Below are 16,971 nucleotides of genomic sequence, written 5' to 3'. Positions count from 1 at the left end.
AGTGGTCTGCTTAATTCAGACACTCTGTTCATCACCACCCCCTTTTCTGAATCGTTTTTGGCCACTATAGGTGTGGCAGGGTATACTCAGACATGAGTCCCTTTCTCACTGCTCCATCAGGATTCAAGCAAGCCGGGCCGAAGAGGCTGAAATGCCAGAAACCGGTCCCCGGTAGCTTGTCTCCTTTCTGGTGAAGAATTGGCTTGGTAGTTTGGTCTGCCCTGTTCCCATGATGCACTGGGCCAGGGACAGACTAATTTGCATATAGCCAGGTTCTGAGCTGGGATGGGGCAGTGAGATAAATAACGGTGATGGATCAAGCCCTGATCTTTGGACTGGGTAAGAGTGGTCTGCTTAATTCAGACACTCTGTTCATCACCACCCCCTTTTCTGAATGGGTCTTTTTTATTCACAGGGGACTCTGCATATCCCAGTAGGCCATGGCTGTTGAGCCCACTCCGGAATCCCCAGACACCAGCTGAGATCCGCTACAATGAGGCCCATGGCAGGACACGACGGGTAATTGAACGGACTTTTGGGCTGCTGAAGTCAAGGTTCCGGTGCCTTGACAGGACTGGAGGCGCACTCGCATACTCACCTGGGAAGGTGTGCAAGATCGTTGTGGCATGCTGTATGCTACACAACCTGGCCATCCACAAGGGGGTCCCCCTGCTCCTGGACGACGGTGAGGAACCAAGGCCACAACCTGCTCAGGGACCTGAATCCAGTGATGAGGACAGTGGAGAGGAGGAAGAAGTTGACCAACGGCAGCAGCTAATCCAACGCTACTTCACTTGAAGGTGTGTGACGAGTTACAACGTCTACATAGTCTAGTGTGGTAGCTTATGTTGTGAATGGATATGCGCAGATGTTCACAATGCCACATGTTCTGTCACCTATGTATGGTATTGTTGGAATGGACGTTACGTACGGAGATGTATTCTGGACGGTATTTGTGCATATCAGCTAGACAATGTGTAGTGTACCTGTGATAATTTGGATATTTGTAGAGCTGTGATCTGTGTCTGTTGCCACGATGAGACCAGTGACTGTAGTTCTGTTGTGTCTCCCTAGGTGCTCCAGAGTGTTCCTGCCCTGCATACTGTACTTCATGTTTACATATCATGGACATTATCATCATTGTAAATACTGCACTAAAGAATTCAATACACAAAATCTGGATTGTAAGGTATTTTATTTACGGGGTGGACATGTGAATTGTGCGGGAATATTTACAGGAAGGTGGGGAATGAGCAGTGAGTTGACAGTCATGGTCGCAGAGATGCAAGAGTAGACACCACATGGATGTGGTGACCCAGTCCAACAGACAGGTGACATTGCCAAGGCAATGTGGGGAAAGATAGTCCAAAACAGTCAATGCAGTTGGGGAGAGGGTTGTCTTCACGGCTGGCTCCGTGACTGGCGTGTGGCAGGTGCTTGGCTTCCAGAGACTCCCAGGCTCTTCTTCGGACGCCCCCTAGATCTTTTTGGCGGTGGGGGGCCTGCTGAATGGCCAGCGGCGTCAGAGGACTCGCCCCTCTCTGTTGGCGCAGGGAAGGATGGTGGACTGTCATCCTGCTGCACAACAGAAGGGGACGGCGGTGATGGTTGGGACACAGGCCTGTCCCTCTGCAACGCCACTTGCTGGCCCATGAGGTCCACCATCTGTCCCAGGCGGTTATCGATGGACCTCATCAGCAGGATGAGCTCCCTTAATAGTTCATCCGACCGGCCACTTTGTCCCTGGACCTCTTGGTAGGCGTCCACAACTCTGGTGAAGTGGTCCAGGGATGGTGTCCACTCCTCCCGAGGTCTGGTGTTGACCCTTGCCCTCCCACCTGCTCTGCTGCCACGGACCTCTTCCCTCGCCACTGGTGCGCCACGCACTGGCTCCCTGCCCTCCACAGTTGTTGGTGTGGGCTGGTCATCCCTAGGAACACGGAGGGTGCTGCAGGTGGTACTGGTGGTAGTGGTGGTGTTGGTGCCAGTGGCTGCGGTGGTGGTTGCGGTGGTGGTTGCGGTGGAGGCAGAGGCCGTGACAGCAGGGGTCTGCTGCGTTGTTGTTGCAGCAGAGGTGATGGTGGGGAGGATGGGTGCCTGGGACCTCTGGGTCTGTGGAACACCGGATGAGCCGGCCTGGAGCTCATCATCCAAACTGTCCTGGGAGTCTGCATCTGTGAGTCCATGTGCCGGAGTTGGAGACTGGCTCTGCTGGTCGTTGGTGTTGTCCCCAGCAGTGAGTTCTTCATCACCTGTGGAGTAGATGGGGAGTGGTCAGTGTTTGTGTCATCTGCGTATCATCAGCTGTCTGTACACTAGTGCATTTTGCTGTCCTCAGTTGTACAAATCATGGCAACACCGTGTTACATTACATAGTGGAGAGTTACATCATGGTGTCCTAAAGGTTGATTGTCTATGTATTTTGTACAATAGTAAACTGATTAATACACACACACACTTCATGAAGATATACGGTAGTTACATACCTGTAAGGTGAGTGTGCAGGGTACAATGGCTGACACTTTCTCCTGGGTGGGGCAGGCCTCCATGCTGCTGGGCTGTGGGACAGGGGGGCATGCTGGGAGTAGTGAGACAGGCCTCCCTCCACACTCCCACCCACAAACAGGCTCCAAGTGCAGATGGCTACCAACCTGTGAGTTTGTTTGTTCAACAGTGCAATGGCTGACACTTTCTCCTGGGTGGGGCAGGCCTCCATGCTGCTGGGCTGTGGGACAGGGGGGCATGCTGGGAGTAGTGAGACAGGCCTCCCTCCACACTCCCACCCACAAACAGGCTCCAAGTGAAGATGGCTACCAACCTGTGAGTTTGTTTGTTCAACAGTGCAATGGCTGACACTTTCTCCTGGGTGGGGCAGGCCTCCATGCTGCTGGGCTGTGGGACAGGGGGGCATGCTGGGAGTAGTGAGACAGGCCTCCCTCCACACTCCCACCCACAAACAGGCTCCAAGTGCAGATGGCTACCAACCTGTGAGTTTGTTTGTTCAACAGTGCAATGGCTGACACTTTCTCCTGGGTGGGGCAGGCCTCCATGCTGCTGGGCTGTGGGACAGGGGGGCATGCTGGGAGTAGTGAGACAGGCCTCCCTTCACACTCCCACCCACAAACAGGCTCCAAGTGCAGATGGCTACCAACCTGTGAGTTTGTTTGTTCAACAGTGCAATGGCTGACACTTTCTCCTGGGTGGGGCAGGCCTCCATGCTGCTGGGCTGTGGGACAGGGGGGCATGCTGGGAGTAGTGAGACAGGCCTCCCTCCACACTCCCACCCACAAACAGGCTCCAAGTGAAGATGGCTACCAACCTGTGAGTTTGTTTGTTCAACAGTGCAATGGCTGACACTTTCTCCTGGGTGGGGCAGGCCTCCATGCTGCTGGGCTGTGGGACAGGGGGGCATGCTGGGAGTAGTGAGACAGGCCTCCCTCCACACTCCCACCCACAAACAGGCTCCAAGTGCAGATGGCTACCAACCTGTGAGTTTGTTTGTTCAACAGTGCAATGGCTGACACTTTCTCCTGGGTGGGGCAGGCCTCCATGCTGCTGGGCTGTGGGACAGGGGGGCATGCTGGGAGTAGTGAGACAGGCCTCCCTCCACACTCCCACCCACAAACAGGCTCCAAGTGAAGATGGCTACCAACCTGTGAGTTTGTTTGTTCAACAGTGCAATGGCTGACACTTTCTCATGGGTGGGGCAGACCTCCATGCTGCTGGGCTGTGGGACAGGGGGGCATGCTGGGAGTAGTGAGACAGGCCTCCCTCCACACTCCCACCCACAAACAGGCTCCAAGTGCAGATGGATACCAACCTGTGAGTTTGTTTGTTCAACAGTGCAATGGCTGACACTTTCTCCTGGGTGGGGCAGGCCTCCATGCTGCTGGGCTGTGGGACAGGGGGGCATGCTGGGAGTAGTGAGACAGGCCTCCCTCCACACTCCCACCCACAAACAGGCTCCAAGTGCAGATGGCTACCAACCTGTGAGTTTGTTTGTTCAACAGTGCAATGGCTGACACTTTCTCCTGGGTGGGGCAGGCCTCCATGCTGCTGGGCTGTGGGACAGGGGGGCATGCTGGGAGTAGTGAGACAGGCCTCCCTCCACACTCCCACCCACAAACAGGCTCCAAGTGAAGATGGCTACCAACCTGTGAGTTTGTTTGTTCAACAGTGCAATGGCTGACACTTTCTCCTGGGTGGGGCAGGCCTCCATGCTGCTGGGCTGTGGGACAGGGGGGCATGCTGGGAGTAGTGAGACAGGCCTCCCTCCACACTCCCACCCACAAACAGGCTCCAAGTGCAGATGGCTACCAACCTGTGAGTTTGTTTGTTTAACAGTGCAATGGCTGACACTTTCTCCTGGGTGGGGCAGGCCTCCATGCTGCTGGGCTGTGGGACAGGGGGGCATGCTGGGAGTAGTGAGACAGGCCTCCCTCCACACTCCCACCCACAAACAGGCTCCAAGTGAAGATGGCTACCAACCTGTGAGTTTGTTTGTTCAACAGTGCAATGGCTGACACTTTCTCATGGGTGGGGCAGGCCTCCATGCTGCTGGGCTGTGGGACAGGGGGGCATGCTGGGAGTAGTGAGACAGGCCTCCCTCCACACTCCCACCCACAAACAGGCTCCAAGTGCAGATGGCTACCAACCTGTGAGTTTGTTTGTTCAACAGTGCAATGGCTGACACTTTCTCCTGGGTGGGGCAGGCCTCCATGCTGCTGGGCTGTGGGACAGGGGGGCATGCTGGGAGTAGTGAGACAGGCCTCCCTCCACACTCCCACCCACAAACAGGCTCCAAGTGCAGATGGCTACCAACCTGTGAGTTTGTTTGTTCAACAGTGCAATGGCTGACACTTTCTCCTGGGTGGGGCAGGCCTCCATGCTGCTGGGCTGTGGGACAGGGGGGCATGCTGGGAGTTGTTGTACTGACATTTCGGCCCCATACAGGCCTCCTCAGCAGAATGGCTGGCTACATGTTGGTTAGGGATGGACAGTGTATTGGTGGTTGGGTATTGCAAGGAGGTAAATGTCAATGTGGTCTTAAACATTTGTCTGTACTTACCAGCCTCCGCTCCCCCGGCTACTCCTGTGTAACTCTCAGGTAGCAGGATAGCAAGCACCTTCTCCTCCCATGGTGTGAATGTCTTCATTGGGATGGGAGGGCCACTGCCAGTCACGTTTGCCAGATTCCAGTTCTTGCTCCTCTTCTCCTTGACAACCCTCTTGAGATCATGCCACCGCTTCTGGATCTCCTTCTTGGATCTTGGGGTGGCCCCAACTGCATTCACCCTTTGGACAATCCTTTCCCACATTTGTGTCCTGGTGGCTAATGGTGTCTGTTGGACCAGGTTCCCAAATAGTTGTGGTTCTACTCTCACAATCTCGTTGACCATGACTGTCAACTCACTCTCTGTGAATTTTGGCATTTTTAGTGATGTCATGGTGTGGGGGGGTTGAGGTGTTTGTGGGTGCAGGGGGGTGTGGGTGCAGGGGTGTGGTGATGAGGTGTGTTATGTGCTGGGGGTTTGTTTGTGATGGTGTGATGGTGGTGTTGATGGTGGTTTTGGGTGGGTGGGTGTGGTGTGCGATTTTGCCTCTCCTCTCAGATGTGGTGTGTGGCCTTCTGTTCTGGAAAGATGCAAAGGATTGTGGTGAGTGGAGGGGGTGGCTTTGTACTCAGCTGTGTGGGTGTGTCCAATTGGATAGTGGTTGTCAGGTGTGTTGTGGGTGTTGTTATGTAGTATTGTATATTTTTTTCCCATTTCTGTATCTGTGTGTGTGTGTTGTATCTGTTGGAGGCTGGGCTACTTTGTTTATGCAGTATTTGGCATCACTGCGGTGCTTTGACATCGACCGCCATGGATTTCATGTTCGTCCGCTGCGGTGACTTTGCTGGTGTTTGTCCGCCATTTATCCCATACAATCCTGCCTTCGACCGCGGCGGTCGGTGCCTGCGGTTCCGCCCGCGCCACCCTCGGGGATATCGTAATTTCCTGTGCGGTGTCTCCGCTTTCCCTGTGGGCGGTTTTGTTTTTTCCGCTGCTTTTCCGACCGCCGCGGTCGGAGTTTTGTCATAACCGCACATGTCGGGCGGTTTTATTTTCACCGCTAACGCCGCGGTCGGTCTCTAGTGGCGGTCGATCCTAATTTGTCTGCCGGTTGCACCGCCTCCATGGCGGGCGGTTGTTTTCCGCCTCCATGGCGGGCGGGGTGGTTTTCCGCCCGTTATCCTAATGGGGCCCATTGTATTAAAAGCAATGAAAAAATATTTTGGTATCCAGAACTACGTGGGACATAGCATTGAAAGTAAGTATGTTTCCAATACTGTTTACTTTAATAATATTTCAGGTTTTATTGTATTATATCGTATATATATATTTGCTTTTTTGTGTGTTATATTATATTTAGTTATATAAGTATTCATTAAATGATATAATAAATATTTTAGTAACGTCTATTTTATTTATTCTGCAATTTGATATTTAATTTAAATTTGCATTACATTTTTTCTTCAGTATTTGATATGTTTATTTTTGTTGTTGTAGGTTGTTTACTATGGAGCGGAATATGGTAGAAAGTAACCAAAATAAAAAGCAATATATTGTTTAATTTATTTATTAAACATTAATTGAATACTGCCTGTATTCATTATGTAGATAGTTTATGAGAAGTATTTTTATGGTCTTTAATTTAGTGAGGGTTGTTGGATGTGTTGGTGTCTAGCATTGGATGTTTGCTCAAATACATATTTAAAGTTATTTAATTTTATTAATTGTTATTAATGTGTTTAATATGTGTTTAATAATTTGTTGAATACATAATTAGTGTTATTTAAATTTGATTGATTGTTAATAATTAATTCATGTGTTCAATAATTTGTTAGTTATTAATGAACTAATCAATTTTCATATTTGTATGGGTTGTTGGATTTGTAGGGGAATAGCATAGAAAGTATATACATATTTAGGGGCCGATTATGATTGCGGATAATCCGCATCCTCCGGGTCGGTGGAATCCACCGCCGGCCCGGAGGATGCAGATTATCCGCTGCGGACTGGAAAAAGACCCCTAGCCAGATTAGGATGGCTGGGGGATCTTTTTTCCCGTCCGCCGCTTTTCTGCCGCGGTCGCCTTCGGACCACGGCAGAAAAGCTCTAACATGGCTGGTGGTGTCTATCAGACACTGCCAGGCATATTAGGATGGCTGCGGTTGTATCCCTTTCCACGGCGGCATTTCCGCCGTGAAAAGGCATACGGTCTTTTGTTAGGGGGCCCGTTGCGGGCCCCCAGGGGTGAAGGTGGGTCGGGGTTGCACATGGGGGGTACCTATGGTACCCCCCTGCCTTTGCGTGCACGAAGCGGCAGGCACCACGCGGTGCCTGCCGCTTCGTGCATGCAAAAGTAAAAAGGTAAACATGCATTTTTTAACATTGCGGCGGGTGCTGCTTGAAGCAGCATTCGCCGCAATGTTAAAAATATAGGATGTGACCGCCAGGGTGGCGGTCACATCCTAATTTGCACGGAGGGACCGTCGCTGCCCCTGCGGACGGTCCCTCCACCTCTGGGGTGGCGGACAGACGCAAGTCCGTCCGCCATCCTAATCGGCCCCTTAGTTTTTTGCAAAATGCTAATATATTCATATTTTTTGTTTTTAACTACCAGTGTCAAGATATTGATTTTTTACATAAAAGAAAACAATTATAGGTAATTAAAATGACTTTTGATGTGCTAGGTAGAAGTGTTGATATTACATTATGAATTACATAATATTATGTTTGTATTAGTTTGTGTAGTTTAAAAACATAATTGTAAATATGTTATACATATCGTTATTGTTGAAAAGTTTAATATTGTTATTGTTTTGTTTGTATTTAAAGTGGGCATGTTTCTTTTAGGATCTGGCTTAATTATTATTATGGTTAACAAGTAGTTTAAAGTTTTAATAACAATCAATTGTGTTATAATGCTATCATTTATTATTTATGTTACTTTAATATATTAATAAATTAATAAAAGAGTTACAATTTGCTTTTTTATATATTAGTTTAATCTAATTTAAAGAGATTTATTTTTATAATACCTTTTGGATTAGATTTAAATATATAATATACATTATTGAATATTAAACTCTTTTTCCAATAATAGTTGGATTGGAGTGTGAGTAGTACATTTTATCTACCCAACATTAAACACTTTCCCCAATATGAGTTGGTTTATAGTGAGAATAACAAATCTGACCTCCCCGACATAAACACTTTTCCCAATGTTAGTTGGGTTGAAGTGAGCGTAGTACATATAAACTCTCCAAATGTAAGCACATTTTCCAATGATACTTGGGTTGGAGTGAGAATGATACATCTGCAACAGGGCTGGGGTGGTCATTTATCTCACTGGATGTGTCCCTGGTAGGCCACAGGTATTTTAACCCAGTTTTTTAATGCACAGGGCTAGTGCTGATGCCTATGTTACTTTCTCTTTCTCCAGAAGATTGATTACAGTAGACAAAAGAGATGGGGCAAGAGAGACAGAGAGCGAGAAAGACAGAGAGACAGAGAGAGACTGAGACTGTAGGGAGAGAGTCAGGAGAGAGAGAATAAATCTGAACACCCCAAAATCAAGATACTTCCCCAATGGTAGTTGAGTAAAAGTGAGGATAGTAATCCTGCACTTTGTGGAATTAAACTGACCCTGGTGTAAGTTAGGTTAGACTGACAATAGTAAATCTCAACTCCATAACATTAAAAAGTGTAATTTCCATTAATTTGTACCTAAATTAGTTATGTACAGATTGTAATTTAAAAGGTAAAGCAAATAGTTGTGGGTTAAGGTTACAATATTGTTACTTTAATTTTACTACTTATGATGTATGATCTTTGATTGTAGTTATATTTGTCTTGCTTAATATCTTTTCCTATGAAAATCATTTTCTTACGTGTTCAGTTTTATTCATATATTACTACCAATGTTTTAATGCTAAAAATCAGGTTTTTGAAATATTTGTTTATTTTGGGCATATAAGCAATATGAAATTTAAAACTATTGCATTATTAATATATGTCAACAAAATGTTTACATAATATAAACACTAATCATATCTGATAATATTTTTTCAAATATGCAAATATCAATATTGTAAGTATATTCATGTAATAAATTAAATGCACTTTACTTTAGTTATTTGTATTGAACATATTTATTTATTTACATATTTGATTGAATTCAATTAGATTACACATTTTGGCTGGTCAAGATTTCTTTTACACATTTTAAAATAAATACAAAATATTTATAACACAAAGTCAGCATATTTACTGTGATAGTTCAAAGAAAAATATACGTACATTTTTGCAGCATTACATTATATTTTATGTGTGGTACTTAACATAAAATAATAATTTCAATAACATGGTTAAATATTTAGCTGTTTTATCCAGTCTGTTTTCCTATTACAGTGCTAGCTACCAAGGATGGTGGTTCCAAGATGAGGCTCTCCGTTTCAGTCAAAGACATTTCTTTTTCTGTTTTTTAAATATTAGCAATGAGTCCGGTGGGGTGAAAGAAATGTTAATTAATCTCATTATTTCTTTTAGTTGGTGTTTGGAAATTGTTACAGTAAGTTTAATAAGTGCTTAAGGGACTAGTGTTTTGTGTTGTGTCTTTTTAAAGTTATTGTTTTATAAATGTATTGTATTCATGTTGTACAGCATTTTTACGGATGTTGTATTTTCACTGTGTGACTTGTTTGTTTTATGGGTGAGGATATATGTCTTTGTTGTACATGTAACCTCAGGTACTGAAAAGAAGTTTTTTAATTTATATTATGTCATTTTTTTTACAGAGAAAATGCTTTTGATTTTTTTACATTCATGTATAATTGTAAGTTTCTTTATTTTTGAAGTGTTTGTTCTTTTAAATATATTTTGTGGGTTGTGGGTAGTACAATATTATTTTAAATATTTCTATCTTTATTTTTGCTATAATACATTATTTTGTGTTTGAGAGTATATTTTTAAATAATGCTACGATATTATAGTGGTCTATCTGTTTGTTATTGATATTATTGCTGTTTTAAATTTGTTTTAGTGTTTTATCAATATTTGTATATTGTTTATTATTGTTTTTGATGTTATTGGTTTCACAAGGCTTTTAGTGACAATTATGTTGTTATTTGCATAGAGTAAAATACAGTTGATATTATAATTAGCAATGCTTTGTTAACACATTGTTTGTATTACAGTGCTTTTGTACTCGATATTTCATCATACAATCGTATGGGAAGTGTTTAGAAGCCTCAAGTGGTCAAAATCCAAAATATTCCATTAAATCTAGCAGTGAGCACATTTTTCAATAAAGCAAAAAGATGGACTTTCCTAGAAATATCACAAACATTATACAGACACAACATTAGTAACACTGCTAGGACTAGTTATCTTTTTGAGATACATGGAATGGAAGGATTTCTCTTAGTAGCAAGTATATATTATCAATATATATTGTCAATCTATTACTGACAATCCCAAAATCAAGAAAATCCACATTAATATAGGGTCAGATACACTAAGCTGGTTTGTCCAAGTCAAAAATTTACCTTCTGAAATTCACCTCAGAGGCAACGTAAAAAGCGGTTTCTGGCAAAGACTTCTTGAAGTCAGATAGCTTTTCAAGGATGTTCAGCTGAAACTGGTGAAGTCCTCTTATATTTTTTTAGCATTTGCCCTGACACGATTTCTACCTTCAGATTTAGTCTCGTTGTAGGAGCAAAAAATCCTCCATCAGATCAAGCCTGATTAAATCAGGCATGAGTTTCTGCTGAAGCTCTGTAGGTCTTGGGAGTCCCAGCTTTTCAGACTTTCTGGAGAAGTTAATTGTAGTCTCCTCTAAGGGTCCAAGGGCCTATGGGACACCTCTTAATGGCTGGGACTCACTAGCCATGTCTAGTCCAGGTCTTGTTGCTTCTGGGCAACTCGTCACTCCATGAAAGGGAGCTTGTTGTGTACCTGTTGCCACAAAGGAGGCCTGCCAGCTTACCCTTGAAGTCCACTTCTCTATCTTAGATACATGTGGGAGCAGGTACAGCCTCTCAAGTCTCCGCACAGGCCAGACACAGAAGGTTCATGTCCTCTTCTGTTCTTCCAAATCTCCAGAAAGTGTTCTGAGAAGCTGAGGTGTGGCTTTTGTAGGATCCACTAGCCACTGGGTACTGGACACTCACTTACCTATGAGAAAAAAGTTCCCCAGAGCCAACCCATCCACTTTGCAGTACATCCAATTTGCTGCACTGAATCTATCTCACAGTTTACTATCCTGAGTAAAATCCAGACCCTGTGGGTCCTTGGAGATGGCTGGTGTCCCTGCCTGAGGTATGTTAAACCTGGCATCCTTTGCATGGTTTCCTCTGACTTTTTGCCTTCTGAAATCCTGTTTTGCTGACTTCATTTTTGCTGGCTTTAGGATTTTGGACACTTTACCACTGCTAACCAGTGTTAAAGTGCATATGCCCTGCACTGAAAACATAGAAACATTGGCTTATCCACAATTGGCATATTTAATGTACTTATATGTCTCTAGTAAAGTGCTTTATATGTGCCAGGGCCAGTATATTAAATGTTACTAGTGGACCTGCTAATAAACAAAAAAAGGGGGGTGCACGTGCCGCTACTCAATTGTCCTGAAATTATTTTCTCAAAACATACGAGTGAAACGCTATGTTTTGTGTTTTATTTGTTTCAATTATTTTATTTATTTCAATGTTTTATTCAATAATCTTCTCTTTAGTATTGTAATTTTTAAAATTTACTTTGTTTAAGACCTTATGTACATAACAGAAAAGAACCACAACATTCCTATTTACAATAACAATGATACGTTTTAAAATTCTTCATTCAAACTGTCAATCATCCCTCTCTCATACCATTACAAACAAAAACATACACTTGAAATGAATGCTGGAATGAAATTCCTCACAACAAAACCCTACACAGTAATTAATCTCAGGAAAAAATGCCGATTTGTTCCAATTTCTATGACATTTCTCTATTTTGGGCTTTTAAACAGTCTACGCGTTTCAAACTCGCATTGTTTGGGAGTTCTCATCAGGACCATAGTCTCTCTCATCAGAGTACCAAGGAAGGTGAATTCTCCCCGACGTCAACACAATTTTTGTTGGATTTGCCGGTGTTCGGCTTACTTTTGGAACTGCCTGGCTCACACCCCGCTGTGGTGAGAGCTCAGATGTCTGTGTGTACACCTCTCCTACCACCGCCTGAAGAGGTCGGGGTACGGTACAGCAACAGGTCTCCTCGATCGTGAGGAACGCCGCGTCTGAATCGCGCTGGTTTCCGGGTCCGCAAAGGATCACGGAAAATGACATAGTGGACCTGCAGCACTGATTGTGATACCCACTTCTGTAGCAGAGTCTGTGTGGGGAGTTTAAGCTGTCATTTTGACCATGCAAGTTAACCTGCTTGCCAAGCCCAAACCATCCCCTTTAGTACATATACGCCACACCTAAGGTAGGCCCTAGGCATCTCTATGGGCAGGGTACAGTGTATTTAAAAGGTAGGGCATGTTCTTTTGAGGTTTACATGTCGTGGTAGTGAAAAATTGAAAAAGTGGTTGCTCACTACAACTAGGCCTATGAACCATCTTTTAGGTGTCATTTCCCATCGTTAAAAGATAGAAATTTGGAATTTGGTGTCTCTGGACTCACAATTTAAAATCACTAATTATGGTGAAGTCTGATTTAAATTGTTAGTCTGAAAATACCACTTTTAGATAGCTGGCATTTTTTTACTTTAACTCTGGGCCTCTGCCTCTCTCTGAATACATGTCTGGGTTGGGTGACAGCTGGGTTTTGTGCATTCCCTCCAGACAGTCACAACAAAGGGAATTGGGGTGTGACATTCACATCCTTAAGGCCCATCGCCAGGCTGAAGTGCCTTCCTGAGGTAGATTGGGACGGAGGAGCTGACACTTGCACCTGAATAGGGCTTTGTCTGTCTCCACACAAAGAGCTGCATAACCCCCTGTAGTGAGTCTGGATCTAGGGCAGGAAAGGCAGGGTCCTTATGATCTTCAAAGCATCTCTTTGAAGTCTCCCTACCTCAAAGGCTAAATTGGGTATAAGTACTGAATCACTGACACCACCAAATCAGAACTTTGCTGTAACCAAGAATATCCTGCCAGGAAGAAGAGTTGCTGTGCTCTAGTAGGGGCTGCCACTATGCTACCTGTGTTACTATGTGGGCCTGCTGCTTCATGCCTGGGAGTGAGAAAGACCGGACCTGCTCTACATCCTTGAACCCTAGTTTCTCCAAGGGCTTTCTGGTTTGCCCCCTGTTCTTGGAGTCTTAGGGCCATCAATGATTTCCTTCAACTCTGCTTCAGCTGCTGATTTCTGCCAATTGAGATCCCTGCCCTGCCAAGTGGTGTCAATCCAGTTCTGGGCCTTGAAGTGGGTTCTGCAGCTGTTTTTCTGCAAAAACCAATGCAGTGATGACTTTGCGCAGATCAGAACCGACGCAGTGCCCTTCGACGCTGACGAAGTGCCGATTCGAAGACATCCCTTCATGTCTCATTGACAATGCCGGATCGAACCGCGAGGTTTGAGGTCCCCACTGCAAGGTTCGATGACGATGCAGTGCAGATCCAAGGCAATCACTGCAAGGCTTGACTTCAATGCATTGACCCGACTGTGAATCAGAACTGATGCATCCAGTCTTCAGTGCCAACGCTTTCTCCATCCAAGGTACTTTTCAGCAGGCCCTGTGTGGGTCCAATAGCTGGCCTGCGCTCCATTGTGGTCGTCCAGAAACTTTGAGACCCAATTTCTAACAGGGTGTATCTAGGGAATGATTAGTCTCTTGTTCCTCAACCCTTCTAAACTGCTTTTGGCACCAGCTGGTCCCAAGCTGGGATAAAATAGCTAATCTTCCCCAGGTCTCACTTTACAATTAACTATAAATGGGCAGACCTCAACCTGGTCCTTTTCATTTAATTAAGTTCCTGACCGTCATCAACTGCTTTTTCTGACCTAAGAGGAGATGCATACCTCATAGCCAGTGCTTCCTACCAGAAACCTAAGCTGCTGTTTCCTCTTATGGAGCAGTTTTCACACCTCATTAAGGGATCATCACTGACAGGGGTATCTGCTAGCATGCAAATGCCAACAGCCAACTTAAGTGTCAGGCAGGCGAAGGCTAACTTTTTAAAATGTCATTTTCCTGAATATTTTTTCAAAAATGAAATTTCACCATGGAATTGGATGTAATAAATAAGCAGTGGTTGAATCATGTCTGTACCTTATCCCAAACCAAAATTTGCAACAGTAGAATTTTAATTGATCTTTTATGTTTTCTAATAGAATCAGTTATAGGCTGTTAAAGCACTGTAGAATGTACCAACACAAAATGATTGCATGTCCCACTTTTAAATACTAGGCACCTGTTAGACCTGTCTGGCCTTTTGCGTAGTCCCTCCAATTTATTATTTATTTTGTCCCCTTTTTGCCCCTCATACCTTTAATAATTTTTGTCCACTAACTTTTTCTAGGTGTTGGTCAAGGGGATAGGTGTTCTTTTCCCCCTCATAATTTTTCACCTCAGGCCTAGAGGCCTGTCCTGTCAGGAAAAATAGTTGGAACCGCAAAATGGTGGCTACCAACTGCCTTTACTGCCAAACCCAGAACTTGCCCATAGACTAGTATAGGGCATTCCAGAACCTTCTGGTCCCTTCTGGACTCCTGAGGGTCAGCCTATAAAAGGCGGAATGCTGGACAGCCATTTTGTCTGTCAGTGAGGAGCAGCTAGAGTGAAGGCTGAGGTCTGGTAGGGGTAGGAACCTGAAGGGTGGATTGCTCTACAAGGGTAGCCCTCTGTCAAGGCTTTTCCACCTCCCACTTCCTGTTGTCCTAGCCAAGTTAGTTCATCCTGCTGATCCTGGACAGTTAGGTGAAGGGGTTAATTCCAGTAGTCTTGGGAGCTGAGAAGGACCCTGCCCTGGGAGCTGAAGTAAGAGTTCCCTGGTGCCCCTAAGACTGTCCAGTAAGGAGGGATAGGGGTTAGTGCTGAAAAAGAGCTCTGTGGCTCTACTCTGAAGGAGCCCCCCCTTCCCCCCCCACCTCTCTATAGTGTGGAAAGGAAGTACTTCCTCGATATAACAGGATATCCTTACTACTGACTGGTCCTGTGGGGTGTGGCAAGCCTTCCAGCCTGTTGGGTGGAAAGTGAGGGGCTAGGATCTCGTTCTCTTCATCAAATTGGGAGCGGGACCCCTGGGGCACCGATCGCGCCCCGTGTCAGCGCCTTCACAGGATCGCCTGAGAAGCTTTGTGAGGCTTTTCTTCGTGAGCGGGACCCCGGGGGCGCCTACCGCGCTCCAGTCGCGTTGCTGTGCAGCTCCCCGGTCATCAGGAGAGAGTGAGGGCGAGACACTGCCAAAAGGCGCCTTCGCGCATGCCCAAGTCGTTGCAGCTATCTCCTCAGGAGGGGCCTAGGACCGAGCAGGCCCGTGTGAGAAGTGTCCTTCCCTGGGCGCTCGCGCAATAGGAGGCAGCGCCAGTGTGGGCGTTCCGCACATGACAGCGGGAGAGGTGTCTTCGTCGGACCAGCGCTGAAGGGGAGCGCCAGGAGTCTCGTCTGCCTGAAGTGTGTTCCGCCTTTTCCCTCTGCTCGCGCGCCACACGGAGGAGCTGGCCCGAGCAGGGAGGGAGAGCTGAGAGGCCCGGTAGCGGCCTGGGGGCATTGTGAAAACGGCCTTTTCCTTCCGCTCGAGCGCCACGCAGAGGAGCTGGCCCGAGTGGGGAGGGAGAGCAGAGGAGCCTCCAGAGGCGAGTGAGCCTCTCCCACACTCGGTTTCTTGGCCATATCGGCGGTGAATTCCCCCTTGCTTCTGGCGCAGGATGATCCCAGTATCGTGGTAAACACAAGTAAGGAGATAAACACGAGGGGGAAGTGACTTCTACAAGAGTAAAACTGGTGCCAGAGATTGAGGCCCAACAAGTGAATAAGCAGAGAATCTGTCCCCAGGAGTGCAGTGTCCATGAGAAATCCCTGACAGGGCTTTATTGAATGCTGATTTAATTGGTTATAACCAGTTCTTCTTTGACAAGCTAAGAAGGGGAATTGTAGGGTTATCAATGTAATGGATATTGCATACCTGACTTAATATAAGTGCTGATCTTGCCTCTACTAAAGTAATGCTGTGATAAGAGTGAAGCCGAGTACAGTAAAGGCATAACTGAGCTATAAGAGTAGAAGTATTACCTGCCTGTTTTGGTTAAGAGGCATGACTAAATGTAATGTACTGTAAATGCTGGTTGATAAAATGCTTTAGTAGCTTAAAAGTACAGTTATTGCTTCCAAGACAAACCGAAATGCCTAAGTTGTAAATTTGGAAACCAAAGAGCAGAGATATTATTTTTATAAACCAGTACTTATTTTTCCAACATTGGTGTAGTGTCCTTTTTATGTGTTATTGCGTGGAATTACTGCTGGGTGGTTTGCAACCTTCACACTTGTGCCTCTAGTATTGTGCCCTACCCTAGGCCAGGCTACCCTAGGTGACCTGACATCCCAGGTTCCAACAAGTTGGTGTCTAGCGGTGGGATCTTGACTGTGGTTGCAGCTACTCAGTAGTAATTAAACGTAATACACTAGCCTACACCAGGAGTTTTCTCCTAGCGGCCCTCCTAATTTGTCCTTTTGTTTTTCCAAATTTGTTCCTGGTGGTGGGGTGGAGGTAGCTTCAGGTTGCCCTTGCAGCTCAAATTTCCTTGTGTGTATAACTTGGTATTGTCTATTGTAAAATGGAGTTTGCACTAGAAAACCTAGACACCTATTCTGTGGCTCAGCTGAAAGATTTCTGCCAGAAAATGGGGGTATTTTTTAAGCATGGTGCCAAGAAGGGGGAACTTCAGACCAGTCTAAGGGCTTGGGTGGAGGCACACAAAGAAGGGAAGGAGGAGGA

At 45.7% G+C, this 16,971-nt stretch overlaps 1 long non-coding RNA gene across 1 annotated transcript; it reads left to right on the top strand.

Moving 5' to 3' along the window:
• The first annotated feature begins 415 nt into the window (after positions 1–415).
• LOC144761911 (uncharacterized) lies at positions 416–1,176 on the top strand. Its single transcript, XR_013595944.1, has 2 exons — positions 416–800; positions 1,075–1,176. It is a non-coding gene; the product is annotated as an uncharacterized LOC144761911 (long non-coding RNA).
• The last annotated feature ends 15,795 nt before the right edge of the window (positions 1,177–16,971 follow it).

The sequence above is a fragment of the Lissotriton helveticus genome, chromosome 6, assembly GCF_964261635.1.
Source record: "Lissotriton helveticus chromosome 6, aLisHel1.1, whole genome shotgun sequence".
In the NCBI taxonomy this organism is placed as follows: domain Eukaryota; kingdom Metazoa; phylum Chordata; class Amphibia; order Caudata; family Salamandridae; genus Lissotriton; species Lissotriton helveticus.
The sequence above is the reverse complement of the archived record's forward strand: the minus strand, read 5'-3'. Positions and strand labels throughout refer to the sequence as shown.